The 27,769-nt window shown below is 45.5% G+C and overlaps 2 long non-coding RNA genes across 5 annotated transcripts in view; one reads left to right on the forward strand and one right to left on the reverse strand.

Moving 5' to 3' along the window:
- Positions 1-1,218: 1,218 nt before the first annotated feature.
- LOC144324069 (uncharacterized) lies at positions 1,219-27,551 on the forward strand. 2 transcript variants are annotated; one of them, XR_013389453.1, is made up of 4 exons: positions 1,219-3,814; positions 21,923-22,302; positions 22,670-22,957; positions 27,298-27,551. It is a non-coding gene; the product is annotated as an uncharacterized LOC144324069 (long non-coding RNA). The 2 variants fall into 2 exon arrangements; XR_013389452.1 differs by lacking the exon at positions 27,298-27,551 and having other exon boundaries at positions 1,222-3,814; positions 22,670-27,274.
- Positions 9,422-27,769, reverse strand: part of LOC144324068 (uncharacterized) — a 166,952-nt gene continuing 148,604 nt past the window's right edge. For all 3 annotated transcript variants that reach the window (XR_013389450.1, XR_013389451.1, XR_013389449.1), the window contains 3 exons: positions 25,524-25,735; positions 24,082-24,281; positions 9,422-10,090 (listed from right to left, as the gene is read on the reverse strand). This is a non-coding gene — a long non-coding RNA (uncharacterized LOC144324068). The remainder of the gene's footprint in view (positions 10,091-24,081; positions 24,282-25,523; positions 25,736-27,769) is intronic.

The raw sequence follows: 27,769 nt of genomic DNA on the forward strand, positions 1-27,769 counted from the left end.
CCCAGCGTATTAACTTTCTATCAACCTCCTTTTAAAAGTTTATGAGCTAAGTTAGAACGTAAGCGCTCTGCAGGCTGGGCTGTCCGGCTGTTTTGTTCACTGCTTGGCCCACTGTTAGCCCAGGACAGGGGACAGCGTTGTGTAGATACTCATGCCACAACTCTTGGTTGAATGGAAGGATGAACTCTCCCCCCTAGCCCGAAAGATTGGGGGTACCAGAGGGTCAGCAGCAGGAAGAGAGCAGTGAAGGCAAGGGGCGCCCATCCTTGGGGGTGAGGCGGGCAGAGGTGATGAAGATAAAGCTTCTGACTTAATGATGTTCCTGAGGCCTGGGCAGCACCCAAGTCAGCGCTGCTCCAAGAGGCCAGCAGGCTTGGAAGAGGCGCTGGGCCAGGCGTGCCAGAGCCCCAGGAGCCTGGGAAGGGCGTCGGGAAAGCCCCAGCGGCTGCACCCGGCGCCCGGAAGGGCGGTACCAGGCCCCGATGGCTCACCCCACCCATTTCAGTGGAGTGGTGGCATCCCTGCCAAGGAAAACACAGGGACTTGACAGATTTGGCAAGTCCCCGGGCCATGGATTTGTGCAACGTAAAGTAAGAAGGGCCCTTCGGGATATGGGGCAGATCTGAACAGACGGTGGAAAAGTGTGCAGAACCCACTCCTCGCAGGCCAGTGCCAGGGAAAAGGAAAGCCGGGAGAGGGAAGAAAATAAAGACCACCCCTCACACCCCCAGGAGTCGCACATTTTCCTGGGTCAGACACATCATTAAGTGCTGTAGGACTAAACGAATGCAGTGGCTGTGGGGTGTGTTAGTAAAAATAACCAGAGTTCCTCACTGTGACCACAATGAAAAATATCAAGCGGGAAGTTACTGGATGGAAAAGTTCTTGGAGATGAGCTGTCCCTGCAGAGGGGCTCCAGCCTTCATTTCTCACCCCCAGTTCTCCCCGTGCGGCGCGAATTCACAACCAGCCCTTCCCTGGCTGCCTCCAAGTTGCTCCTTATCTCTTACTTCAGGGACACTTCGATCTGACTCAGTCATTCCCAAGCTTGTAAAGGGAGGGACCGAGCCAGGTTTCATATGACTCTGGTTAGAAAAGTCAAGCTGTGGTCCAGTGGGAGACCTTCCAGATCATGGTGCTGGGGGTGGGGGCCCCACACCGCTGGCCAAGGAGCCGCAGGATGGGGAGGGCCAAGCAGGACACACTGGGACTGGAGGTCTGTCCCTGCAGCGGTGCAGGCCTGCATCTGGGGCCAACACAAGAGTCATACAATGTTGGGGAGGGCCTGTGATGAGTGGTAGAGACACGTGCTGCATGGCTCTTCCTTAATACGCCCATAGTGGCGGGGCGTACTCTGGGTCTTACCAGCTTTTTTTTCCCCCAAAGATTTTATTTATTTACTTGAAAGACACAAGAAGAGAGAGAACTAGCAGTGGGGGGAGGAGCCAAGGCAGAGGGAGACGCAGACTCCTTGCTGAGCAGAGCCCGATGTAGGACTTGATTCCAGGACCCCAGGATCATGACCTGAATTGAAGGCAGGCAGTTAATTGAGCCACCCAGGAGCCCCTGGATCTTACCAGCTTTTTGATTTGGGGCGAGTTACTTTACCTCATAGTGGCTTGATTTCATCAGCTCTGAAATGAGAGTGGTATTTGCCTCAGTGGTTGCAGCGAGGATTGATTGAAATGACATGTGTAATGCAACCAGTCCAGTGCCCGACATGCAGGAAGCACATGATACCTAGCATGCACTATTTTTTTTTTTTATTGAAGTTTAGTTGACACGCAAGGTTACATTAGTTTCAGATGTAGGACATGGTGATTTGACAACTCTATACTTTCTGCTTGCTCACCAGAAGCGTGGCTCGCATCCGTCACCATACAGCACTATTACAATACCATCGACTGATTCCCTATGCCGTATGTTTCGACTCCGTGATTTACTCACTCCATAAGTTGAAGCCTGTATCTCTTACTCTCCCTCACCCATTTTCCCCATCTCCCTAACCCTATCCTCTCTGACAACCATGTGTGTTCTCTATATTTATGGGTCAGTTTCTGCTTTTTTGTTTGCTCATTTATTTTGTTTAGATTCCATTATAAGTGAAATCATGTAGCATTTCAGATCGCCATATACAGTATTAACTTATTTGACTTAGCACAATACCTTCTATATCTATCCGTGTTGACTCAAATGGCCAGATCTCATTTTTTTTATGCCTGAGTAATAATCCAGTGTGTGTGTGTGTGTGTGAGAGAGATATCTTCTTTATCCATTCGTCTATCAATGGACACTTGGGTTGCTTCCCTACCTTGGCTATTATAAATAATGCTGCAAGGAACATAGGAGTGCATATATCATTTCGAATGAGTGTTTTGTTTTCTTTGGGTAAACACCCAGTAGTGGAATTACTGGGTCATATGCTACTTCTATTTTTGACTTTTTTTTTGAGGAGCCTCATACGGTTTTCCACAGTGGCTGCACCAGTTTGCATTCCCACCAACAGTGCATGAGGGTTCCTTTCTCTCCATATCCTTGCCAACATTTGTTATTTCTTGTCTTTTTTATTCTAGCTTGCTATTGCTTTTTTTTTTTTTTAATTGCAGATTGGTGAAACTATGGCCATTTACTCTAAATAAGCAGTTTCCCCTCCCATTGTTTGGCCACTGTGAAGAGAAGGGAGCCTTCCAATGTCCCCTGACATCCTACTGCCTATTTCTCAGCTCTTTTACCTATGTCTCCCAGTGGAGATTTGAGCAAGCAGGTATCTAGCTGGGTATGGCCCAGAGTGATCCTCCACCCTCATGAAATTCTCTTTTGGTCTCTGCTTTAATTTACATATTCTTGTCAATTTTATATCTTACTCCATAAAATATCTTAATATATTACGTCTAATTACATTATTCCCTCAAAGTCTTTGAGTAACATTGAGATCCCAAGAAGACAAACATTCATCCCGAAAACATATCCCTATTGGAAAATCTCAAACCAAAATCATTTCTGGCTACAGCAGGTCAGCAGGTTGGGGGAGGGACAGCCCAGGTTAGACCATCAGGGACGATGGTATGAAGGGGTCTTCGTGAAGCCCTGAGCTATCTAGCCCACTAGGATACAGACATGTGGAAAGAAGAAAGGTCATGAGCAAAGGTCTGGAGGTGAACACAAATGAAACCCTCAAGGAACCACAAAGAAGTTTTGTTCCCAAACCCAGGAACCAAGCTTCTTTCTCACCTGAAAGTCACTAATCTTTGTGTCTCATTCCAGGAAAGCCTGATCCCACAGGAGCCAGATTTGCTGTCCTAGGGCCATCAGTCATCTTCAGCAAGCACGCCATTTCTTCTACTCTCTTCTCGAACTCTCTACACATTTTCCATCTGGACAGGAGGCCCCGGGCAAGCATGTTTGGCACCAGGCATTCCTCATATGCCTCCCTTAGGACTTACGGTCATTAAGAAATTTCACATAATGAACACTTTGGCTCCAAAGCACCCAGCTTTCCTTGTCCCTGTCTGCAGCCAGCTTTCAGGTTCCACCCTCCCCTGTCTCAGGTCAGGGACCTTCCCACCGTGGGACTCATTCTTACTTCCCTCCCTCTTCCCTTCCTTTCTGTGTAGCTTCCTTCCTGGAAGTGTCGATGAGGGCTGAAAGCCAAGGGGAGGATGAATCATGATCTTCAATCGCTTCTGCTACATGAAGCGTGAGCTGCCTCAGCATGTGAGCTAATTAGCTTATCGCCAGAACACGCCCATGTTTTGCTTCCCATATTGGCTGTCTTCCTCTGGGTTCAAGTGGAGACATCAAGAGACAAAGCCAGGTACAGTTGGTTCGGTGATCTAACAGTGCCCGCCTCCCACTGACACATTTGCCACAACTGAAGAAGGCTGCTTTGGGACTCACTGGTATGGGATGGTGCTATAGTAGAGGCCCCTTGAAGATCTCCAGGTCCTTAGAGTTATTTTGTGATGTTGGCTCTGCAAATCTGAAATGACAAACCCATACCTCCGGGGCCTGGCTACAAGGAAGACGTGGCAAGTGGACATGTTTTTCTGCTTGTTTTCTCATTCTGAAGCAGGTAGCTGTGTCCTTACAGATGGGATCTCTTCTGGCTTGTCTCAATGAATACTTGATGAAAGATTTATTGGCTTCCAGCCAACATGTTTTGATGCGCTCGCTGTCTTGAACACAGAAACCAACATGAGGGATCAAACTAAGAGAACTTTTTTAATTTGGAAAGACAGAGGTTGCTATAAGGCAGCATATAATGGTGTTACAGACTTGGCAGTGAGATGAGTATGGAGAACAGGCTAAGGCTTTAACCCAGATATGATGCAAAGCCAGCTCCTCACCCGTAAAATGGGGTAATGCTTCTTAAATAATAGGTATGATATGAAACAGTTTGTCAAAAGTGAACACTTACCGAAGGGTTTAGTACAGCGTAGATCCCAGTCCTAATCATTTACTTCTTCTCTATGGAGCGTCATCAAGTCGAAGTTGGTAAAGTGGCTCCTTTGGGAGAGAAAGACGTGTACCTTTTAGGCAATGGGAAGTCAGCTTATGAACTTCACTCTTCCTAGATGTGGCCCTGGTGGGAAATACAGTGAGCTCACAGGAGAATTGGGACATATCCTGAAAGCTGTTGCATGGATGCTCAGTCCACACTCTGCCCTGGGAGCCTGTGGAGGAGGCCCCCATCCTAAACTGTGCCTGTGGTCTTAGCTGTCAGACTCTAGGCTGGACAGAACCTGGGGTACTGACACTTTCTTAGGCTCCGACTTCCTTTATCCCCCTCTGGCCTGCTCAGCACTTTACAGCTAAAAGGAGAGAAAGAGTGGCTTCAGAGGTCTCCTTAGGACTTTGGGGAGGGACATGGAGATGTTTAAAGAGGATGCAGGAAGAACAGACCCCATAGAATCACTTTCTCTTGTCAGGAAGGGGGGTCCTGGGGGACAGTACCCAAAGGATGTTGCAAGGCCTTCCTCTGGGCTTGTCCCCAGCTTGAGGCTTTCTGACCTTGCGTGGGATCCTTTCTCCATGGTGGCCGAGGCTAGGACGCTGCCTCTCACAGAAGAGTCAGTACTTGAGGTGATTGTAACCAACACCAGGATCCTGCGTCTACGTGGAGGGTGAAGACCTGACCACAGCTCTGAAAAGGTTTATCTTCCTAAACTGAACCGGGTAGAATTTGTTCAGTATTGATTCAGTTTTGACAGGCCCACTGAATGTCAAGAACAAGTCAGAAGACCAACGAGGTTTCCGCAAAACTGGTTTTGCTTGCTTGTTTTTGTTTTGTTTTACCACCGCAGCAAGAGGGCAAGGACTACAGGATTTTGTAGACTCAAAGCTCTTTTTAAGCGAGGTTACCTTCCTGTGAATAGCACCTTTTTTTTTCCCCAGGAAGCTAGTAAATCAACAGAATGTGTCCCAGAGGTGGGCATATAGGAGGGAATGATGGAAAAAGTGATCCGCCTGGATCACACAGCACAAGAAGGCTGAAGGGAGAAGGAGAAGCTTCCACGGGAGTTAGTTTTCTTATTTATTTATTATTTATTTATTTAAAAAGATTTTATTCATTCATGAGAGACATAGAGAGAGAGACAGAGAGACAGAGACACAGGCAGAGGGGGAAGCAGGCTCCACGCATGGAGCCTGATGTGGGACTCCAGGATCACACCTCAGGATCCCCCGGAAGTTAGTTTTCTAACCTCTAGTTCATCTTCTCTCTGGCTGTGGTGTATATTTTTTTATTTGGAACTTTTTCAAATTGGGTCAAAGGTCAGCCCAAGATAAGGCTGCACTGGTCTGGGGGGGTCAAGCTCATACACGGCAACTCAGAGGCCTCCTGCCGTGCGGCTCTCCTCTCCCCTGGCTTCCCGCTGCAGCCCTGGGCCATGGCTGGCTGGAGATTTCCTGCTCCCGCTTCCAGACTGCCAGGAATGGCCGGAGTGCTCACCACCACCGCTGCTGTGTAGACCCGGCCCGGCAGAGCCAGGTTTCCATCTTCAGCTTGGTTCTCAGGGCTGCCCAATGCCCTATTATTCATTCCTGCTTGACTTGCTATCCCGTTTCCTGCCTGCCTCGCCTTTCCAAGCCACACCACTCTGGCTGTGCCACCCCCCCTAAAGTCGCCACACGCACCCCTTGGTTCCCTCCCCAAGAGGCTGCCACAGCTGGCACCTGCCTCGCCTTTACCTCAACATTCTCTGGCCCATCACCCCTTCTATCTGCTGCTTTCCAAGGCCAATTCCTCCACCCGTCTCTGCCTCTCCCATGATCACACCGCACCTGAGTTCCCTCTCAGGCCCCCACCTCCGCCTTCACCCCCAGGCGGCCCACCACCCAGGGAAACTTCTCAGGCATCACTGTGACCTGGCTGTCAATCCACTCTGGCTGCCTCTGCTTCTCACTTCCCACTCAGCCTTCCTGTATGTAGACTTTTCTCCCCACGATAGCCACTGTCTGCTTATTGCACACCCAAGCCCCCCCCCCCCACCTTCTGGGGCCTCTTCGTGAAGCACTGGGAATGTGTTCCCACTCTTGCTTTCAAAACCACCATCGTTTCTCTTCTCGGCTCATCTCCTGCTGCCCTGCCGTTCCTCACGTCCGTGCCATTGGCACCTCTCTGTGTGAGTGGTTCTCAGAATTCTGCCTTTCTCTTACATTGGTCTGTTTCTCCCCCTGCTGTCCCCTGCATCTTGTCTCATGAAAGTCACCCCCAGAAACTCCAACTCCACATACCCAATTAGAGCTGGTGCTTTCTTCTCTCCCTCTCCCCAAACCACTTCTCTCTCAGGGCTCCCTGTCTGTCTCCGAGCCAAGAGCATCTTCCCAAACACCCAGAAGATAGCAAACAACTTGCTGGTACTTCCCTTCTACCCACACACTTGACTGGCTGCCCCTTCTTCCTGCAGGCTCCCTGGCATCCATCCCGTCTCTCTAGGACCACTGCCTGCACCTGCCAGCCTTCCTCCTCTCTGACCTGGGTTATTGAAATAGGCTTTGGTCTGTCTGCCTTTACTTCTTCCCTCCTCCCTGGAGCTCCCTGGTGGCTCTTCATGGCTCACAGGGTCTACTGCAAATACAGAGATGGGATCACATCACCTCTCCCTTACTTACCCCACCCTCAAGGCTCCAACTCCTTTAGGGAATGGCTGTGGTTTGCAAAATAGAGCATGGCTTCTGTAGCCTCTTGATCATGGCTTAGTAGGGCCCATCTTAACCTCAGTTGTATTTACCACCACTCTTCCCACCCCCACCAATGCACAGGTGCACACACACATGCACCCTTATCTCACCCATCTTTCATTTGAGACCACTCATCATTCTCCAGATACAGCTTTCACACCCGCATGTCGGTGGCTCCTTTCACACTCATGCTGGCTCCTTACCTTGGAACATCATCCTCCCGTCTTGAAACCCTACTCGTCTTTTAAGACTTGCCTTTCCCACGAAGCTTTCTTCTATTCCCCCTAGCGCAGAGCACTGTGTCCACCTCTGAAGTCTCGTAGCACTTTGTTCCTGTCTCCCTTAGAAGCTCTTACCGCATCCTTGAGAAGGCAGACGGTGTCATCCCGATGCCTGTACCCTGAAAATCGCAGCAACACGGCTCGCACACAGTGAGAACTTACTATCTGCTGGGTGCATGAGCGCATGAACACCGAAAGTGGTCCACTGGTGTCCAGGAGGAGTATGTATAAGCACTTTGGGGGTAGGCTGAGTGGTAGATGACAGGGCTCTCACAATATTTATATCTGAGCTTCATCAGGGTCCCAGCTCAGACTCAGCGGAGGCTCCTGTGAGTAGCCCTCCACCTTCGCTCCCTCACCATCCTTCCATGCTTCCCTCCTGGGACACGGGTCTCTCCTCTGCCCCTTTACCCTGGGTAAGATTAAGCCTTTGCCTCTTCCATAAGTCCACCAGAACCTTTTACTTCTTCATGGGGCTGCTGTGAAGGTGTCGTCTGGCTGACACTCGTCCCCCTACATCTTTGCTTGCTCCCCCTTCCAAGAGTTGCCCTCCTGCCAGGCAGATACTAGTTAACTTTAGGGCTTTTCCTTGCCCGCCACCCCCTGCCCTCAGGATGGGCTTTGCGGTGCCCATCACCTACACCCTAGAGGAGCGCTAAGTCTCTGTGTCTCCTTGCCAAGGACTCCCGCCGGCCAGCCTCTTAAGAAATGACAGATTTGTCCCCTACCCCTGGCAGTTAGATGTACGAGAGGGGTGGGGCAGCTCCGAGAAGCTGAGCTCCTTCCTCCGGCTCCTGAGAGCCCGCAAGCAGCTGCCTCCTCCATCTTCCACTGCAGTAAATTCAGGGAGGCTGGACCACACAGAAGCCCTTCCCAAAACCCTGTCCTGGCGCGCAGCAAGGGAAGGCCGAGCTGGGGCAGGACAGCTTGGGATCCTGGCCGGCCGCGGCTGAGTCAGCCCCTGGCCCCTCTCCCCAGCCTGGAGGGGAAAATGCTGAGTCGCACACCTTGTGGGGAGCCTGGGGAGCTGGACACCCCCGTTGCTCTGTAGCTCCCCGTAACTCAGCCGGCTCGCGGGCTCCGTCCCCCCTGTTGGGCTCTGATGAGGGGGCCCGCAGGCTCGAGAGCAGCCACACCTGGAGAGCCATCCTGCCAGTGGTCGGGTGAGACACAGGCCTTCCAGGGAAGGGACGGGGCCACAGGTCGTGTGTCCACTGCCTGTACCTGTGTGGGCCGGAGCACCAGCCGCAGCTTCCTCCCCGGGCAGCGGGCAGCGGGTGGAAGTGGAACCAGCAAAGGCCACAGCCCCCCATCCGGGTCTGCATTCAGGAACCTTCCTGCAAGCGCCAGGTTGGAAGGCCGCCGCCTCTGCCGTGGCTGGAAGTGGTTCGCGCAGACCGAGGCCAGATACGTAATAGCTGTTCTCTGCTCTCTATGAGAAGATTTATTCAAAAATAAATTTAGCTAAAGGGGAAAAGTTAAACAAAAAAATAGGAAAACAGAGGGACAGATTTTCTTGTTGACTGGCTGCCAGGGATTGAAAGGTTGAGGCAGCCAGTCCCTTTGGAGGGGACAGCTGCAACGTTTCACGGTGTAAAGTCAGCGAATTTCCACCGGCTTGCCTGCCAGAGACCACAAAATGGTTTCAAACAACGGCTCGCTTCATGATATTTGTGTGTGTGTGTGTGTCTGTGCATGCACGCGCGTGTGTGTTGGAGAAAAAGGCAGGGGTGGGGGGTGGGTGACGGGGAGCTAAAATGTGTCCTCTCCCGGCCAGCCGAGTGGGCAAGGGGCACGGTGAGCAGATTAATGAAAATGGTTCGCTGGCATGAGGGGTTTGATTGCCCTGCTGCAAAATTGCTTGCAGATTCAAAAACAGCATGTTTCATTTCAAACTCATTCTCTTGCCATACATTAGCACTTGTCAATGTAACCATTAAGCACAGGCAGTGCAGAAATTTAATTACAAAACCATTTATTTTATTGAAAGAAAAATAAACCCAAGCTACCTCAAATGCATTAGGTAGGTTCAAAACATGTTCAGCTGATAACACCCAAGGGTAGGGAGGCTGCCGCAAGAATAAATGCGTCTTTCATGTGCGGTGGGGACTCGATATTAGAAACAGCTGCCCATAGGTCGCTCTTTATTTAAGTTCAATTATGAATTAAAAAACAACGGATTTAATGAAGGGACTTTTTATATCTGAAATCACTCGGCTGTGGCGTTCATTCTCCTCTTCCTATTTTTGCCTCCTCTTTTTAGCGTTTCAATTAAAAATGCTAAGTAGGCGAGCAGAACTTTTTACTGAATGGGTCTCCCCCACCCCAACCCAACCCCCATCTCGGGCTTGTCTTTTGTTCGCCTCGTGGTGGGAGAACCAAGGTCTGTGGTATTAAAGGAAGTCACAAAAATGTGCTAAACACATCAGAAAGTCTCCAATCTGTGTCTTATTTATGCCTTCTTCTCTCGTCCCCCGTGTGCATCTTCTGTATGTTGGAAAGCAGGCAGTGCAAGGCTCTCTGGTGAAATAGTAGATTTGGGTCAAGCGGTGGGCTGATGTCATGCTGGAGCCGGCCTCTCCTTAGCACTACGGAGCTGCCAATAACGTGTCTGTTTTACTATTCTGCTGGAGAGGGAAAAGAAAGAGTTATAACCTTAGTGGTTTGGACTGATTTGTCAATTTAAAGTGTTTTTTTCCCCCTGTCTGAGATATCAACCCACAATTTCTTACAGACATCTCCTCATGTAGTCCGCACAGAGGAGGAATCTGGAAAGGAAAGACCTTTTTTTTTCTTTCTTTTAATTTCCCTAGTGAGAATACGAATCTCTAAAATTTCAGGGAGGCATATTTGTCCGGTTGGAGGTGGGGAGCAGGAGGCAGATAGGCACAGAGGGGGGTTGTTCTGCTGAAAGTTCCATTTTAGCTCCTGTAACTAAGCTTATGCCCAGTAGCAGAGCCTTGTGACATTGTTATAGTGATGATTTTGCCTGTGTGAGACCTAAGGAGGATGTCCCAGCCTGTTTCACAAAGGCCTCCAGACATCTGTTGCCTCTGGAGGGACCCTGGCTGATGTTCTGGAGTGGGGAGGCACGCACATCATTGTCCAATGGCTCTGAGGCCTGCCAGGAGGGGAGCCTGAACAGCTGCGCTGTCCCACGGCTTGGAAATTGTACCCACTCCCTGGCCCGGATGAGCACCCCTGCCTCTGACCCAGCTGCTCTGCTCTGTTTTTGACACGTGCCCTCTGTGCCAAAGACCCAGGGAGCCTGAGGCAGGAAAATTTCTATTCCGAAATAGAGAGACTCACCACTCCAGGTAGCAAACCCTTTACTACAGTTTGGATAATTAGTTGTTTGGGGAGGGGGAAGGAGGGCACAAGGAAACAGGATGAGGATGTTGGAGGTCGGGGGTGGGGGTTGGTGTTTGCATCCTATTTTAATATTCTAAGAAAACTGGCGTCTACATTGAGCCCTGTAAACCAAGGAAGCTCCGTAGTAGAGTGGGCCTCCATCCTGTTATCACAAGTGCACCGGACAGAGAAAATAGCAAAAGGCTACAGACCTTCTCTGAAGGGGTCAAGAAGGTGTCACTCCACCCTGACTCAGCCAAGGAGAGCCACTCTCATTCCTTGACTGTGTATGAGAAAAGACAACGGGGCACAAAGGATGGTGGGAAGAGGGTTCCAGACTGGCTAATGATACTGTTACTGAAAAAAAATTCCACTTGGGGTGTGTGCTGCAGACTTTCTAAACATCACATCTCACTCAATAAAAGCACACATCAACATCACGTGCTTCTGCTTATGTTTCTCCCTGTCCAGTGCTTGGGATGGATAAATGTGATCCTGCCAGCTTCTGACTCGTAGGTGTGCCTTTTCTAAGTACATGATACTTCTCGGCTAGGTTTCAGGCAAGGAGAGTTTTGAAAATGTATCTTAGGTTTGGAAACCACAATGGTGTTCAAAATGAAGCGAGTCAATGGAATATTCAATAATTCGCTTATTCTTGCCATCTTCCAGAATAAGATGGAAACCCCTAGGGACCAGCCAGAAGGCCATTGTGATCGAATGTGATGTGTGAAGATAGGGAGGCCAGGCACGAGGCCATGGGAAGCGATGTGGACTCAGCGTTCTAAGTGTAGTGGAAGCCAGTCAGTGGCTTTGAGCAGTGTTCTGATTTGTGTTTTTAAAAGATGATTGGCTGCAAGTGTGGAAAATGGATTGGAGGTGAGCAAATGGAATAATGGGGAGATTTGTTGGGAGGGTACCACAAGCTAATGAGAGAAAAATGGAGGCTGGAGCAGAATGACGGCCATGCGTACTCTTCTTCTTTTGCATAATGAGGTTGATTTGGCTTCTCAACCAGTGTGAGAGCTCCTAGAGGACAGAGAGGTTACTTTAGTCTTCTAAAGTAGGAGATAAAGATAGGAGAACCACTCTTTCCCACCAGTACCTTCACATGATGCAACAAGCTGGTCCTCAGCTCGATCTTCAAACAGGCCAGCATAGACTACTCTCCTGCCCCTCCTTGGAGACGCTACACTCTATTTCCTCCTTCCCTCTCGTCCCAAACCATGGCAGCCCATTCCCAGTACCCTCCTGCCTAGAATGTTCTTCTAGTCCTGACAAAGCCTGTTCCTGCTAATTGAAATGCCTAATTAAGTGCCAGCCCACTGAAGGTCTTTCCTGACTCCTTGGGGTTGTGGCAGCCATCTGCACATCACGCACCCATAGCACTTGGTTCACATCCAGATTTTAGCACCTCCTTACACTCTTATAAAAAATTCTGTGCTTGGTGTCGGTCTCCTAACCACGTACCTAGCTCCTACTCAAGTTATGAACTCATCATACAAATCTCCATTTTCTGTAGAGAGCCGTCAAAACTGAGGACAGGCTTTGAACATCATATCTTAGTATTGTACTTCTGCTGTACTTTAAAACCTGAGCCTTCCATTGTACTTTAAAATCTAATATTTAAAAAGTTTCAATATTGAGCAGGCCTGGTTAGGAAGCCACTCTCCTAGGGAATGACTGGATGAGTGACCTGGAAGATCCAACAAAAGAAATGATCTAATCTGAAGACAAAAAAGAAAATAAAGATTGAAAAAACTGAAAAAAGATTTAGGGACATGTAGAACATATATTCGAGAAAATACTGGCTAGAAAATCCCCAAATTTGTTGAAAGATCCAAAGCATGGGGAAATCCAAGGATAATTATAAATAAAATCGCATCTAGACATATCATAATTAAACTGCTGCAAACGAAAAATAAAGAGGAAATCTTGCAAGTAGGAAAAGAAAAATGACACATTACATACAGGGGAACAGTGCTTTGGAATGGCTATGGCAACGTTGGTAGCAGTGGTTTGAAGGGCAAGTGAACTTACATTGTTTTGAGGTTTCTACATTTTATGTAAAGAGGTTCAGTATTTTAATGCTAAGTATACTGCAAAAATCTAAGGACTTTATTTGTAATCCCTAGATCAACCATCAAAGAAATAATGCAAAGTGATATAGCTAAAAATCTACTGAGTTAGAACAAAATAATAAAATATATTCAAACAATCCAATAGAAGGCTGGGAAACAGAAGGATAGAAGACAGTGGAGTGGACAACAGAAAAGAAATCATAAAATGGTAGATCTAGATACAATCAAATCAATAATCACATTAAGTGTTAATGAACTAAATACTCCAGTCAAAAGGTACAGTTTACCAGAATAGATCTTTTGAAAATGCAAGACCCAACTATATGCTGACTAAAAGAGATAAACTTTCACACCATGTTCATTGCAACACTATTCACAATAGCCAGGATATGGAAACAACCTACATGTCCTTTAATAGATAAATGAATAAAGAAAATGCGGCATAGACAGACAATGGGATATTATTCTGTCATGAAAAGGAAGGAAATTCTATCATTTGTTATAACATGGATGAATCTGGAGGGCATTATGCTAAATGAAATAAGCCAGACAGAGGAAAACAAATACTGTACGGTATCACTTATATATGGACTCTAAAAAGAAAAAAAAAGCCAATTTTACAGAAACAGAGAATGGAATGGTTGGAGGGACCTGGGGCTGGGGGGAGGAGAGATGGGGGAAAATGGGATGATGTAGGTCAAAGTGCATAAATGATCAGTTACAAGAATAAGTTTTGAGGATTGAAGGTACAACAAGGCGACTGTAGAAGAATATAAGAATATATTTTTAAGAATATAAGATTGCATACTGGGAAGTTGCTGAGAGTAGATTTTAAGCATTCTCACCATATATATATCTAAAGTTAACTTTAACTACGTGAGATAACGGATTGCTAATTTTCTTGCTCTTGGTAATCATTCTACAATATATAAGTATATCAAATCATCACATTGTACACTTTAAATATATTCAGTTATGTTTGTCAACTATTCCTCAATAAAGTTAACAATACATTTTTAAAAAGAGATGAGCTTTAAGTATAATGGATCAATTAATAAGAAGATCTGATTGTTAATGTGTATGTGACTAAGAGTAGAGCCTCAAGATACATGAAGCAAAAATTGATACACTAAAAAAAGAAATAGAAAAATTCACAGTTATAGTAGGATATATTTTTTAAAGATTTTATTTATTTATTCATGAGAGACCCACAGAGAGAGAGAGAGAGAGAGAGAGAGAGGCAGAGACACAGGCAGAGGGAGAAGCAGGCTCCATGCAGGGAGCCCAACATGGGACTCGATCCCAGGTCTCCAGGACTAGGCCCTGGGCTGAAGGCGGCGCTAAACCGCTGAGCCACCGGGGCTGCCCTATAGTAGGATATATTAACACCATCCCTGCAACTGATAGGGCCATCAGAAAATTCAGTAAATTCACAGAGGCTCTAAGCAACTTTATCAACCCCTTAACTTATTTATAAAATATTATACCCAATAACCTTTCAACTGCACACATTCACCACGAGAGACCATAAGCTGGGCTATAAAACAAACCCTAATAAAATAAAAAGGATCAAAATTATAGTAGCATGTGTCTTTGAATCACATCATAATTATATTAAATTAGAATCAATAAAAATAAGATGCCTAGGAAAACCCCAATATTAAATTAAACCCACACTTCTAAACAACCCATGAGTGAAAGAAGAAATCACAGAGAAACTAGAAAATATGTAGAACTTAATGATCATAAAAATACAACAAAATTGGTGGGTTGTGGCTACAGTAGAGCTTAGCAGGAATTTTATGGCTTTAAATGCTTATATTAGAAAAGAAGAAAGGTCTAAAATCAGTGACTTAAGATTACACCCTGAACCCCAAGTAAACCAAAATGGAACAAGTAATATAATAAATATGAGTAGAAATGAATGTAATAAGAAACAGGCAAGCAATAAGGAAAATTAACAAACCCCAAAGTTGTTTCTTTGTGAAGAACAACAACAAAAAAATGGTAAACCTTATTAGACTGCTGAAGAAAAAATAGAAGACACAAATTACCAATATCAGGAATGAGAGAGAGATAATTGCTACAGATCTTACAGACATTAAAATGTTAAAAAGAGAATATGAGAATGTTGTGAAGGCCTTTATACCAATAGTTTCTACAAAGTAGGTAGAAATATAAATCACTAATATTTACAAGAGATGGGACAGAAAACCTGAGTTGTAGGCATAGATAATTATACAGGTAAATTCCAACAGCCATTTAAAGAAGAAATAACACCAAACTTACACAAACCCTTTAAAAAAATAGAGGAGGATGGGATATATTTTCCAACTTGCTTTAAGGTATCAGTAATACCCAAACCTGACAAACACATATTAAAAAGAGGCCAGTATCCCTCATGAACAGAGATGTAAAAATTCTCAACAAAATATTAGCAGGTTAAAACCAAAAATATAGAAAAAAAGAAAAATACCTCATGACCAACAACAGTTTATCTAGGAATGCAAGGTTGTTTTGATAGTAAAAAAAATCAGTCATGTAACTCACCAAATTCAAAGAATAGAGAAAATCATTTTGATAGATGTAGAGAAAGCAGCTGACAAAATTTAACATACCTTTATTTTTAAAAAAATGCTCAGCAATCTAGGAATAGAAAGGAACTTCCTGAATCTGATAAAAAAAAGTATTCTTTTTAAAAAATATTTTATTTATGTATTTATGTATGTATGTATGTATGTATTTATTTATTTATTTATTTGAGAGAGAGCAAGAGAAAAGGGAGGACAAGCAGACTCTGTGCTGAGTACAGAGCCCCACGTAGCTCAATCCCATGACCCTGAGATCATGACCTGAGCCAAAATCAAGAGTCAGAGGCTTAGCCAGTTGAGCCACCCAGGTGCCCCATAAGGGTATTCTTAATAATGAAATATTGAACACTTTCCCAGCAAGTTTGGAAACAAGGCAATGAGGTCCACCTTCATCACTTCTACTCAACATTGTGCTGACAGTCCTAGCCACTGCAGTAAGGCAAGGAAAAGAAATTAAAGGTTCTAAAGTTCAGCAAGCAGAATTAAAACTGCCTCTATTTGCAGATGACATGATTTCTTATGTAGAAAGTTCTAAAGAATCTGCAAAAACATTATCAGAACTAATAAATGAATTTAGCAAGGTCATATGTTACAAAGTTAATATGTAAAAATTAATTTTATTTCCGTAGACTTTCAGCAAACAATTAGGAAAGGACATTTTAAAAGGTCCATTTACAAGAGTGACAAAATACACTCAAGAACGAATTTAACAAAAAAATGCAAGACCTACACACTTAAAACTATAGAATATTGCTGAGAGAAATGAAAGACATAAATATATGGAAAATCTATGTGGTAAAGATGTCAGTCAGTTCTCTTCAAATTTATCTTTAGACTTTATGCAAAATTCCAGCAGACTTTTTCTGCGTAGCAATTAATGAAGCAATTATAAAATTTATATGGAATAGAACTGACCTAGGTTGCCAAGATATTGTTTACGAAGAACAACATTGGTAGTCTTTTACTACCTGCTTTCAAGGCTTGCCATAAAGCTATTAAAATCACGAGTATAGACTTGGCCAAAGGACAGACTATACACACAGTACAAGAGAGCCACAGATATATTGTTGGTGATTTCTTACAAGAGCGCAAGGGCAATTCAAGGGAGAAAGGATGATCTTTTCAGTAAACGGTACTGGAACAATTACATATCCATATGTCAAAAAGGAAAAAGAAAAAGAAAGAAAATAAAGGGAGGGAGGAAGGAAGAGAAAGAAAGAAAAAGAAAATAGCAAAAAGAAAGAACCTCCCTTTACTCTCCATACTTTGAGGTGTATTCAAAACTAAAAATGGATCGTAGACCTAAGTATAAAACTTTAGATTATACAACATTTAGAAGGAAACATAGGAGAACATTTTTATGACCTTGGCAAAGATTTCTTAGATACAGCATCAAAAACACAATCCCTAAAAGAAAAAAAAAAAGATAAATTGGATTCCATCCAAATTAAGCAGGAAACAAAGTATCACTTTATTAATAGCTAGAAAATTGAGGCTTGCACCAGGTCACACAGCTAGCAAATGGGAGAGCCTGGAAATGAACTCACGGCAATCTGATTCCAGAATCTACATTTTCATGCATAGTATTCTAAAACAACTCCCTTCACAAGACACGATGCAGGGAGCATAGACTTCCACAATACAGCTGTGCCTCTAGGCTAATAGGCCAGGACAGCACCCCACAACCTCCCAACCCGCCCCCCCCCCCCCCACTCTGAACCATGGGGAAGCCTGAGTGCTTGAGCTTCAGCAACACTGAATGAGCTTTCAACAAACCCGGCAATGCTTCATCGCAAAAGAAAAATGTTATGACGGGGGTTAGAACCGGCTGTCTTCCCTGAAGACTTGCTAGCTCGATCTTAATGACTTGTTATTGCTGAAAATAAGGGCCATCCACGTGACCGGTGTCACCCCAGGGGCTGTGCCGTAGAGAATTCTGTTAGGCATGAGCCCACGTCTTGGTGGAGGCTTGTAGAGGGATGGGTGGGCGGGGTTTGGGGTTGAAATCCCACAGTGTGAGCCCTTACTCTCTGGACCTGCCCCTGCCTCTCCCCGTGCCCCCCTTCAATCCCCCTTCCCCACCCCCCCACCCCCACAGTGCCTAACACAGGACTAGGCACACAGCAGATTTCACTAAAGGCTCCTTGCTTGATAAATGGTTTGTAGATGCCATTTTTCACATTAGAGATCTTTTTGCAGTTGCAAGGTCCAGACTTAGACCATTACATGATCTTCTCTGTGTTCTGTAGAACAGCACATACAAATCTCTTTTCAATTCAGACTTGAATTCAGTAGATCCGGAGTGGGGGGCCGAGATTCTGCATTTCTCTTTTTAAGGATTTTATTTTATTTTATTTTATTTATTTATTTTTTTAATTTTTATTTATTTATGATAGTCACAGAGAGAGAGAGAGAGAGAGAGAGGGGCAGAGACATAGGCAGAGGGAGAAGCAGGCTCCATGCACCGGGAGCCCGACGTGGGATTCGATCCCGGGTCTCCAGGATCGCGCCCTGGGCCAAAGGCAGGCGCCAAACTGCTGCGCCACCCAGGGATCCCGGATTTTATTGATTTATTTGAGAGAGAGAGAAAGAGAGGGCACAAGCAGGAGTAGGGGCAGAGGGAGAGGGAGAAGCCGATTGCCCGCTAAACAGTGAGCCCAAGGCAGGACTCGATTCCCAGGACCCTGGGATCATGACCTGAGTTGAAGGCAGATGCTTAACCAACTGAGCCCCCCAGGTGCTCCCAGATTCTGCATTTCTTTTCTTTTTTTTAAAAAGATTTATTTATTTATTTATTTATTTATTTATTTATTTATTTATTTATTTATTTATGAGAGAGAGAGAGAGAGAGAGAGAGAGGCAGAGACACAGGAGGAGGGAGAAGCAGGCTCCATGCAGGGAGCCCGACGTGGGACTCGATCCCAGGACTCCAGGATTGCGCCCTGGGCCAAAGGCAGGCGCTAAATCGCTGAGCCACCCAGGGATCCCCAGATTCTGCATTTCTAATAAGCTTCCAAGTGATACTGATGCTGTCCATGGACCACCCCCCATGACTAGCAAGGCCAGAGATCATGACCTCCAGAAAAGTGTTTCTCTTCCTTTTCAACCAGGAGGGTTCAACACGAACAATGCCTTAAGATCACTTTCTCCCTGGAAAAAAAATCTTGACTCGCTTATTGCAAGTCTCTTCGTGTATTCATTTATTTTTTAAAAAGATGGACTGAGAATATATTGTGTTTGTAGTATAGCTACTAGGCTGGAGCTACCTACAATGCCAGGTGGGCACCAAATATATGGTGCCCTTCAAACACTTTTGGGCACATATATTTAGAGGTCATGCCAGCTTTGCCTGGTGAAGGGGGAGAAGCAGCCCAGTCGACCTCTGTCCTCCTGAGGAGATCAGCTCTTGTTCAAACCTGCAAACCCCTTAGAAAAAAAAGTCGCAACTATATATAGACTGCCCCTGAGTGTTTCTCACAGCCCACTCTCCTTCTTCCCACGAGGCAGATCAAAGTATGTGCAGCTTGCCCTTCACTCTCTCTCTCTGAGAAGGGTCCAGTTAGTCTAAGTTTCCCGCCTTGTTATCTGTAATAAGTAGGCATCCTTGGGAAAGGTCCTAGCCCATCCATCTTGTAATCGGTGCAACTAAATTTCATTCCACCTGTACTTTATACTCAATGCAGTGCTGAGAAAACACGGTCTCTGCCTTCAGTAGGTTTTCCATCCTCTTAAGGAGAGAAGGCTCACGGCTGCGTCCTGAGACCTTGCAGCAGCAGAATTCTGGGTCATGGTGTAGCCAATCTGACTGCGGAGTGAGGAGCGACAAGTCCCGGTGGCCTGGCCAAGCTGGTGGAAGGCTGCGTGGAAAAGGCTGGGCCGGGCTGGAGGGACAGGAACGGAATGTGAATCCAGGGAGCAGAAACCGAGGCCAGGGAAGGAAAGCTTGCAGTCTGGACAGATGTACCCATGACCACGCCTGCAGGTGGTCAGTGTCCAGATCCTCCGGGTTTTCAGAGCCTCTCTGGCCGCACGCTCCTTTCACCAGCATTCAACCCGAAGTTCCACAAACATTTCCACCCTGAGTTCAGCCAGGCTGGAATATTTCATTCTACCAGAGAGAAGAGCCAGAGGCTTTGACCTGAATGCACGAGATGAAGGAAGAAAAGCAACGTTTGAATTTTAATACAGAAAAAGGAAGGGAATTAAAAAAAGGAAAGAAAAGAAAGAAAGGAAGGAAGGAAGGAAGAAGAAGAAGAAGAAGAAGAAGAAGAAGGAAAGAAGAAAGAAAGGAAGAAAGAAAGAAAGAAAGAAAGAAAGAAAGAAAGAAAGAAAGAAAGAAAGAAAGAAAGAAAGAGGACGGGACCGGTAATAATCTGGAAATTCTAGACCAGGCAGCCGTTTCGGACAGCAGCCGGAGTGACTCAGGAACGTGGAAACCTGTGAGGTTGCTTCTCTCACACTGTGATTCTGATCCTGCTGTGACGGGGAGAAGCAGAGATGGTGACATGGCATTGCTGTCTTGGGTCTTTAAAAATCCGGATCTGCCTCCGTGATCTGATGCTACAGCCAAGCCCGGGGCCTCTTCGTCAAACACCACAGCAACACCGACTCCAGTGCATTCTTGCCATTCTTCTGCCCCGAGGCAGGCTTGAGGTCAGAGCAGTTGCAAGATTGGATTTGTTTGTGATGTGTTTGTAGAATAAAGTATTTTAACAGTTTGGCAGAAGGAGGGAAAGTTGAAACCAAGGTGGCTAGAGCATGTATACCCGCTGGGCTGCTCTTTGCCAGAGTGGGGAACTATCGGGCAGTGGGGCAGAGGGAGGCTAGGGTCCCCGACTGCAGGCCCCCCAGCCAGGGCGGCCGCCTAGAACCCTGAGCCAGTGAGATCCCCCTGGAAGGGGGAGCTGGGCAACGAGGAAGGCCTAGGGTGTTTATAGCGACCCCAGAAGGTCAGGTCACAGTATAGACAAGCTCCCATGGGGGTGACCAGAGATCCCAGCCACCCACCGCCTGCAGCTTCTGCTTTAGAGGGCTTTGAGTAGCTTGGGTGCCCAGGCATTCAGATTTAGGGGAGGAGAGACAATGACAAGTGGCATCAACCTCCCATGAGTCCCCTCGTGAATGGGATATATTATGAACCCTTTGACTAGGCGTTCAAGGTTTAACCTGTGGTCCCAGCCTGTTGGCTCAACCTACCTGCTTCCCTGCACACAGCATGTGTCTCAGCGAGGCCAGCGCTCTTAGGTTCTTCATTCTCCTGCATCCATGCCCATCCTTTCCCCTGCTCTTCCCTTTCTTAGTCCAACCTATCCTTCAAGGGCCACGCTGGCCCTACAGGCACACAGCACGCTCTTCTTTCTCTAGAACTGGATTCTCTACAACCCAATCAGCAGACCACACCAAATTTAGCAGCAGCAAAGCATGGGCAATTGAGAGCATCATTTGAGAAAAAGTTCTTACCAGAAAGTTTCTTTTAAAAGTACTGAAATAATCACAGTGGGAAAAAAAGGAATTTTCTTGTACTTCTTTACTCTGATTTTGTTGATTATGATATTGCTTATTTGTGTCATTACCTGGAAGGGGATACCCTGTAAACACTCCAGGGTTCAAGTCCCCTGGACCTGCACCAGCCTGTGCCTCTCTGACCACTGCACATTGGGGTCCCCAAATCATTCATGTCTTACATATGGTGATGTAGCTATTTCCCGGTCCTGCTTCCCAGTTAGTGAGGATCTCCTTGTGGGCAGGCACCAAGCATTCTGTATGTTACAGGATATGGGTGCATGGAAAGCTGTTAGGACAGCGCCTGGCATGTCAGATATTAATACTGTTGTGATTATTATTATTTCACTTCTTTGCATCACCACAGAGAAGAGATATTTAGTTTCTTCAAAGATTAGAAGCTCAGCAGATACTTGTTAAACTTCTTTGCAGTGATATAGCATCTACTAAATTAAGCAATGTTTTTGAAAGCCAGTGTAGCATAGTGGTTATAAACACAGCCTGTGGAGACCTCTAGGTCCAAATCCTGGCACCACCACTTGGGTCTGATTACTTAACCTTGGGGTCTCTGCAGTGCCAGCTTTGTAGGTTATGTGAATTAATTGTTTGATATTTCAACAGTGCCATACTGTGCTTGGAACATGGTAAGTATCTTACATACAAACATTACCACATAGAGTTGGGTAGAAATTTACTTTGGAAAAGAAATTTTTAAAGCAGTTCCAAGAAGACTGGTGCTATTTTATTAATTTGAGAAAATGAGTTCCCCTTTTCGGGAATACCTTTTGCAGATAAGCAATTGATGTGCTGGTTACATTGAGCCCCAACTTCTTCCAAGCAGGTGCAACAGGATCTTTCCTTGGCAGGACTTGGCTAATGATTGAAGTTAAAGTATCTACCTTTATAATAGTTTTATTCAAACCATCCTTTCCCTTAGGGTAGTAGATGCTGTGACCCTGACTCCTCTTCAGGACCGTTGGGAGAGCTGCTAGCCAGAGGCAGAAATCTGCTCTCAGCTGGAGAAGGCCTCGGGGACAGCCACATGCAATGACCCGTCGCTGTGCAGAAGAGAGGTCCACACCCCTCGCTCCAATTTCCAATAACACTGATGGTTATCTCTGGAGCTCCCTCTGGGGCCAGCTGAGGCCTCTGATGAGACTATTTTGCAGTCCACATTTTCTCTCTGCCCGAACCTGCTTCACTGCCTTCCCTTCCACATCCACAGGTGTGGATCCCAAGAACATTCCCTAATAAACGTCCCGCATGCTAATCTACACCTCAGAGTCCGCTTCCAGGGAGCCCGGCCTGCAGTGCCTGGTGAGAGCACATTCATTTCTTTTCATTAATGTTGATATGACCTCTGACTTACAATTACCTGGATTCCACTTACAACTAAAATGTGAGTGTAAGGTGTGGTTTGTCTGGGTCACCCTATTTGTGCCTTTCATTAATAAAAGGTTTAAGTATTAACAGCAATCCCTTTGACCTTAAAAATATTTCTGGTGGATCAATAAATTATATGGTCACCTCATCTGGAAACAACCCTAATGCTCCCAGGCCTCACTGCCGGTGTGGAAGAATGAGGTCATATTAACACAGTGTGGATTCCCCTAGGTTGGAGTGCCTGTCAAGTGTAACTCTGGGACATCAGACCCTCCCTCATCCTCCTCTGCTTCCTCCTCAGAACATCTGAGTGACTCTGGAGCCTACAGACTCTCAACGGATTCAACTACTGCTCAGCTACTGTTCTCAACCCTCTTCTGAGGCTGCTGGTTATACCCCAAGGCTGATGACCTTCTCCTCTCTTCCTGGGACCAGTGGTTCCCACTGGGACAGCTGCTTTGGGGCATCAGACAGCCTCTGGGTGTTCTACCATTGTCATAAGGCTCGGATGGCCCAAGGCGGCCTCAACTTTGACTAGGGCTGGAGTCTCTACATTGACTGTAGCTTAATATATCTGCCCTCCCATGAAGTAAGTAAAGAAACGTATTCCCTTTGTCTTGTATACATTTTTTGAGCTGACCCCCCTAGCAGGATAGCATGGATGCTAAATGGGTGTGGTTCATCTTATATTGTCCACAAACTCTTTCCCACTCAGGATCATACACAGGCTCTCCAGGTGGCAGCGTCAGGTTGGGGTTGAATAACAGACTCCAAAATATAACTGGAAACCCTCAACCTAGCTAACCCAAGGAGTTCAAGTTCTTTTCCAGAAGTCTCCTCACATTCCATGCAATTGAGTTGCCACAAACAGATGTGAAGAAATTGTAACCTAACTCTCCACAAACCAAGTATGTTTGCTTTGCACGATAGCGCAAGTTGATAAAAATGACGCATATGTTGCAACCCTACAAAGCGCTCTTGATAATCAATGGGAAGACAATTGTTTCATGACCTTTAAATACTTTTGGTCAAAACTTTAAAAACTCTCTTACTGTTGGCTATAAATGCATTAGGAAATGAAAAATTAGCAAAATTAATATTTACACGTTCTACTGTAATTTAAAACATTAGAAACACTGAGGATTAAAGTGCTTTCTTTCTTTCTAAAAAAAAGCTTATCAAAAGTAGTTTGAGCAGTTTTTACCTTCTTCCTCTCATTGTGTAACTTGTGATGTGCAGCTGGCACCTTTTCTATGCCTTTGTGTGCTGTCGTGCTCCTTATGAATTTTGGATCAGCTTACATTGGTTTATCTTTCACTCTTGCAATGCGATGAAATGCCTATGAGCATTTCTTAAAGGTGAAATTTTGTTGTTGTTGTTGTTGGTATCACTTCTCCTGGAACACTTTCTCAGGATTGGGGTGCAAATTTCTGGGTGCACAAGTCATTTAACATCAACCAAATCATGCTGAATTCTGACATGATGAAACCAGCCTTTATTGGCAGTAAATGGTTCATCTTCAGTCTCCTCGTGATTGACTTTGTTGTTGTTATTGCAACTGGCTTCAATCCTCTGCTCTGAATGGTAGCCAGACTAATTAGGATTTTAAAATATTATGGTCTTCTACCCAAAGTAGAAAATATTCCATTTAAACCATAAGCGGCTTTATGTTTCAACTGCAATTAAAATGGAAAAATAATGAAGTGACTTTACCTGTTTTTTTATACTCATTGGGCTTTTCCAGTAAGATCAGCACCATAGCTTCTAGTAGCTTCGTGTCTCCTCTGATCTTTGCTTTGTTGTTGCCATCTTCAAATCTATCCACATCCAATTTTGCTGCCAGTGTTGTCACTTTTTACTTCCTTGCTGTACTTCTATTTTTTGTCAGCAAATCCTCTATAGAGTCTCCATTTCTGTAAAATGCCATGTGGGTTTATCACTAGGAGGCAAGGAGGCAACACAGCCACACACTTTGCTGCCTGTGCCTGAACTGAGTCCCAGAAGCATGGTGACCAATCACGGAAAGACTTCCAAAGGAGTGATGAGATTGGTCACTTCACCATCAATCTGTGGTCTGAAAAGCAGGCAGTGAAATTTGTACTTTACACAAATGGATAGTGGCATGTGATTACTTTTGGCCAATGAATTGTGAGCAGAAGTTACACGTATCACCTCCATGCTGAAGCATTTGATTGCCACTCAGTACTGGCACAGCCCTTGAGACTATCTGAGAAAGTAGCTACTCTATTAGCCAGGGTCCCTGAGCAACTAAGCTGAGCAGAGGCTTCTGCTAAGATGTCATAGGCATATAGCTTAAGCAGTAAGTAAACCTTTGTCTTAACCTATAGACATCTCAAGGTTGTTTGTTTCTGCAATGTAATAGCCTGTTCTGACTGATATATATAATTAGGAGAGTCTAGGAAAAGGAGGATAGGAAATTGGGCAGAATTCAGAACCCAGAGATTGGCAGCTAATGGTTAAAAGGGCTCCAAACTGGGACGCCTGGGTGGCTCAGCAGTTGAACTGCCTTTGGCTCAGGTCGTGATCCCAGGGTCCCGGGATCGAGTCCCCCATCGGGCTCCCTGCATGGAGCCTGCTTCTCCTTCTGCCTATGTTTCTGCCTCTCTCTCTCTCTCTCTCTCTCTCTGTGTGTGTGTGTTTCTCATGAATAATAAATAAAATATTTTTTAAAAAGGGGGCTCCAAATTATGGGGGCAGGGGTAGAGAAAGAATCAGGGGCATGTAGTGAAAACAAATATACCGTCTTCATATGGCTAAAAAACAAATAGCATAAATGCAGAAAATCGGTGTATAGTTTAATAAAGTATCAAAAGGTGAACATACTTATAACCTCTACCCAAATCAAGAGATAGAACCAGGTTCAGAAGTTCCTGCCTGTGCTCCAACCTGCCATAAACCCTGCCCTGCCCTCTGTCAGTTATGGTTGGGCCACATTTTATGATGACCTCCTTCCTTTCTTCACAGCATTATCACCCAATTGTGTATCCCTCAACATTGGGGCTCAGTTTCACTTTTTAAATATTTTCAAGTCTCTGAATATACATATTTCCCACCCACCCCTTTCCACTTGTGAACTTATTTACGGCAAAATTTGTTTGTTGTCTACAGTATATAGACAACAAATCTATACTCACAATGTGGCAGATATCTTCACCAACAAAGAGGGATCTCATCCCAACTGATTTATGCTGCCTTACTCAGAGGATGCATCCAGGTTCAGTCAGTGTCATGCCATCTGGAGGAGGCTTTAGGAGCTGTGTAGGATAAGAGTTTGCAAAAATTCTTCTTGAAATATTTACAGGGGAGCTGGTGAGGCATTGTGACTGGCAGCTTTTAAATGGACCTCCTGTAATGAAAACCAATCCTGTCATGTAGCCCATGGACAATCTCCTGGCACAGTTCACTGGCTTCCAGGGGGAAATCTGATGGCCATGAATGCCCAGACCTCAGACTTATTTGAAGTGTACCTATGAGTTTTTACACAATGTTGTGTTGAAATTGTTATATTTAATTTCTAAATGCATATCATAATATCTGTGTCTCTACTTCAGTACCACAGTCTTTAAATATGAAAAGAATACATTTAGTTTCCAATTAAAGTAAAATTTGAAGGTAAAAAAAGGTGGGGAGCCATCTGTAGGGTTTCCCACAGTGTGGATTTTGTGGCTTGCATCACCTCTTTCCCCTGACCCTCTGGTTCCTCTAAATTTCTGGTTGGATCTATAGGTTGATCAAATTTGGGTGGGTTTGATTAATTTTGGCAAGACAACTTCATAGGCAGTGGTGTGTTTGTTCACTAAAAGGTACATAATCATCTACCCATGATTTTTATGTTATAAATCGTCATTGTTGCTCAGTTCCAGTATTTATCTGGGGTTTCAGAATTGGTAAAATTCCAATTCAGAACTTTCCTCCTTCTATGATCTGTTTAACTGTGGTGCAGTTCGCAGAGGAAAATCCAGATAAATCCCCTTTTCCTCCAGAGCTCGAAGCTCTGGCCTAACCAGGTTAAGTTGCTAAGGTCTGAATTTGGCAAGTATATCATAAAGATGGCCTTCATCAGGGGCGCCTGGGTGGCTCAATCAGTTAAGTGTCTGCCTTCAGCTTGGGTGGTGATCCTGGGGTCCTGGGATCGAGCCCCATAAGGGGCTCCCTGCTCAGTGGGAGTCTACTTCTCCCTTACCCGTTCCCCCTGCTTGTGTTCTCTCTCTGTGTCAAATAAATAAACAAAATCTTTTAAAAAAAAAAAATGGCCTTCATCCACCAGCCTTCTCTCACTATGCCTTCACCCACTAAGGGTTCACCCCAGGCCCTGTGATCCCTCAGTTTTCCCTCATCTCCCCACCCCATCGGAGCCCACCTTCAAGGAGGGCAAGTTCTTATTTTCTCCCCCCTTAGAAGATAAACCAGGGGCTTCACCCAGCGAGAGGCATCTGGATTTTCAGCCACCTGTCTCAAATACTCGGTTACCATCCTTGTGGGGTTGAAAACAGGTAGCCCTAAGCCCAAATCCAGTTTGTGAATATGTTTGTTTGAGCCAGCAAGAGTGTTTTTACTTGTCGTGTTGTGTTGTTTGTTTGTTTGAAGCTGAATGAGACTACATTTGGGCAGGGGGCATTTTCTGTCTGGTTAGAGCAGAGGCCGGCACACCGTCCTGTCCTATACCCGCTCTGGTTTCTGAGTCTCAAAGATACTTGTGTCACCACTTCTGTCTTACAGCAACCTAGCAGTCAGGTGTTAGCCCGTTTCACAGGTGAATGAACACAAAGGGCCTGGGCGAGGCCTGCCTGGAGAGGAGACAGGCAGCAAACGCTCTGGGATGCAGACAGTCTGGGGAGAACCGGGGATGGGGCTCTCTGTATCCCTGCACAAACTAAAGCCCACATTCTTTTTTCTTTCCTTTTACAGAGACAGCTCAAGGAAGCATGATAAAACGAGGCCTAAGATAATATTTGGGGGGAAAGTTTATTTTTTTATGGTCTGTTTGCATTAGACCGTCGGGCGAAGAGAGGCGGTTAAAGACTTGTCCCAAATGGCCGGGCTGGAGAAGCACAAATCCAATGTCAATAGTTGGAAATACAAGTGTTTGGTTTCATTAAACTTCTTTTTAGAAAACATTTCTTCTTTCCTTCTCCTGAGGCAATCCAGGGGAAGGAGATACAGAGCCGGAACGAGACAGGGAGGAGGGGGAGCCAGCCAGGGCCAGGGGGGCCTGTCCAGAGGGCCTCACTCCCCCAATCTGAGTGCTGTCAGCCAGCCCAGGAGGGTGTCAGCCCTGACCAGGAGCAGTCACCTGCAGTCACTCGCCGGCCCCGAGGATCATTGCTAATTGAGGGCAGAGGAAGCATTTGTCCAATAGCAAACTTAAAAAACAAAACAA

The sequence above is a fragment of the Canis aureus genome, chromosome 11, assembly GCF_053574225.1.
Source record: "Canis aureus isolate CA01 chromosome 11, VMU_Caureus_v.1.0, whole genome shotgun sequence".
Lineage (NCBI taxonomy): Eukaryota > Metazoa > Chordata > Mammalia > Carnivora > Canidae > Canis > Canis aureus.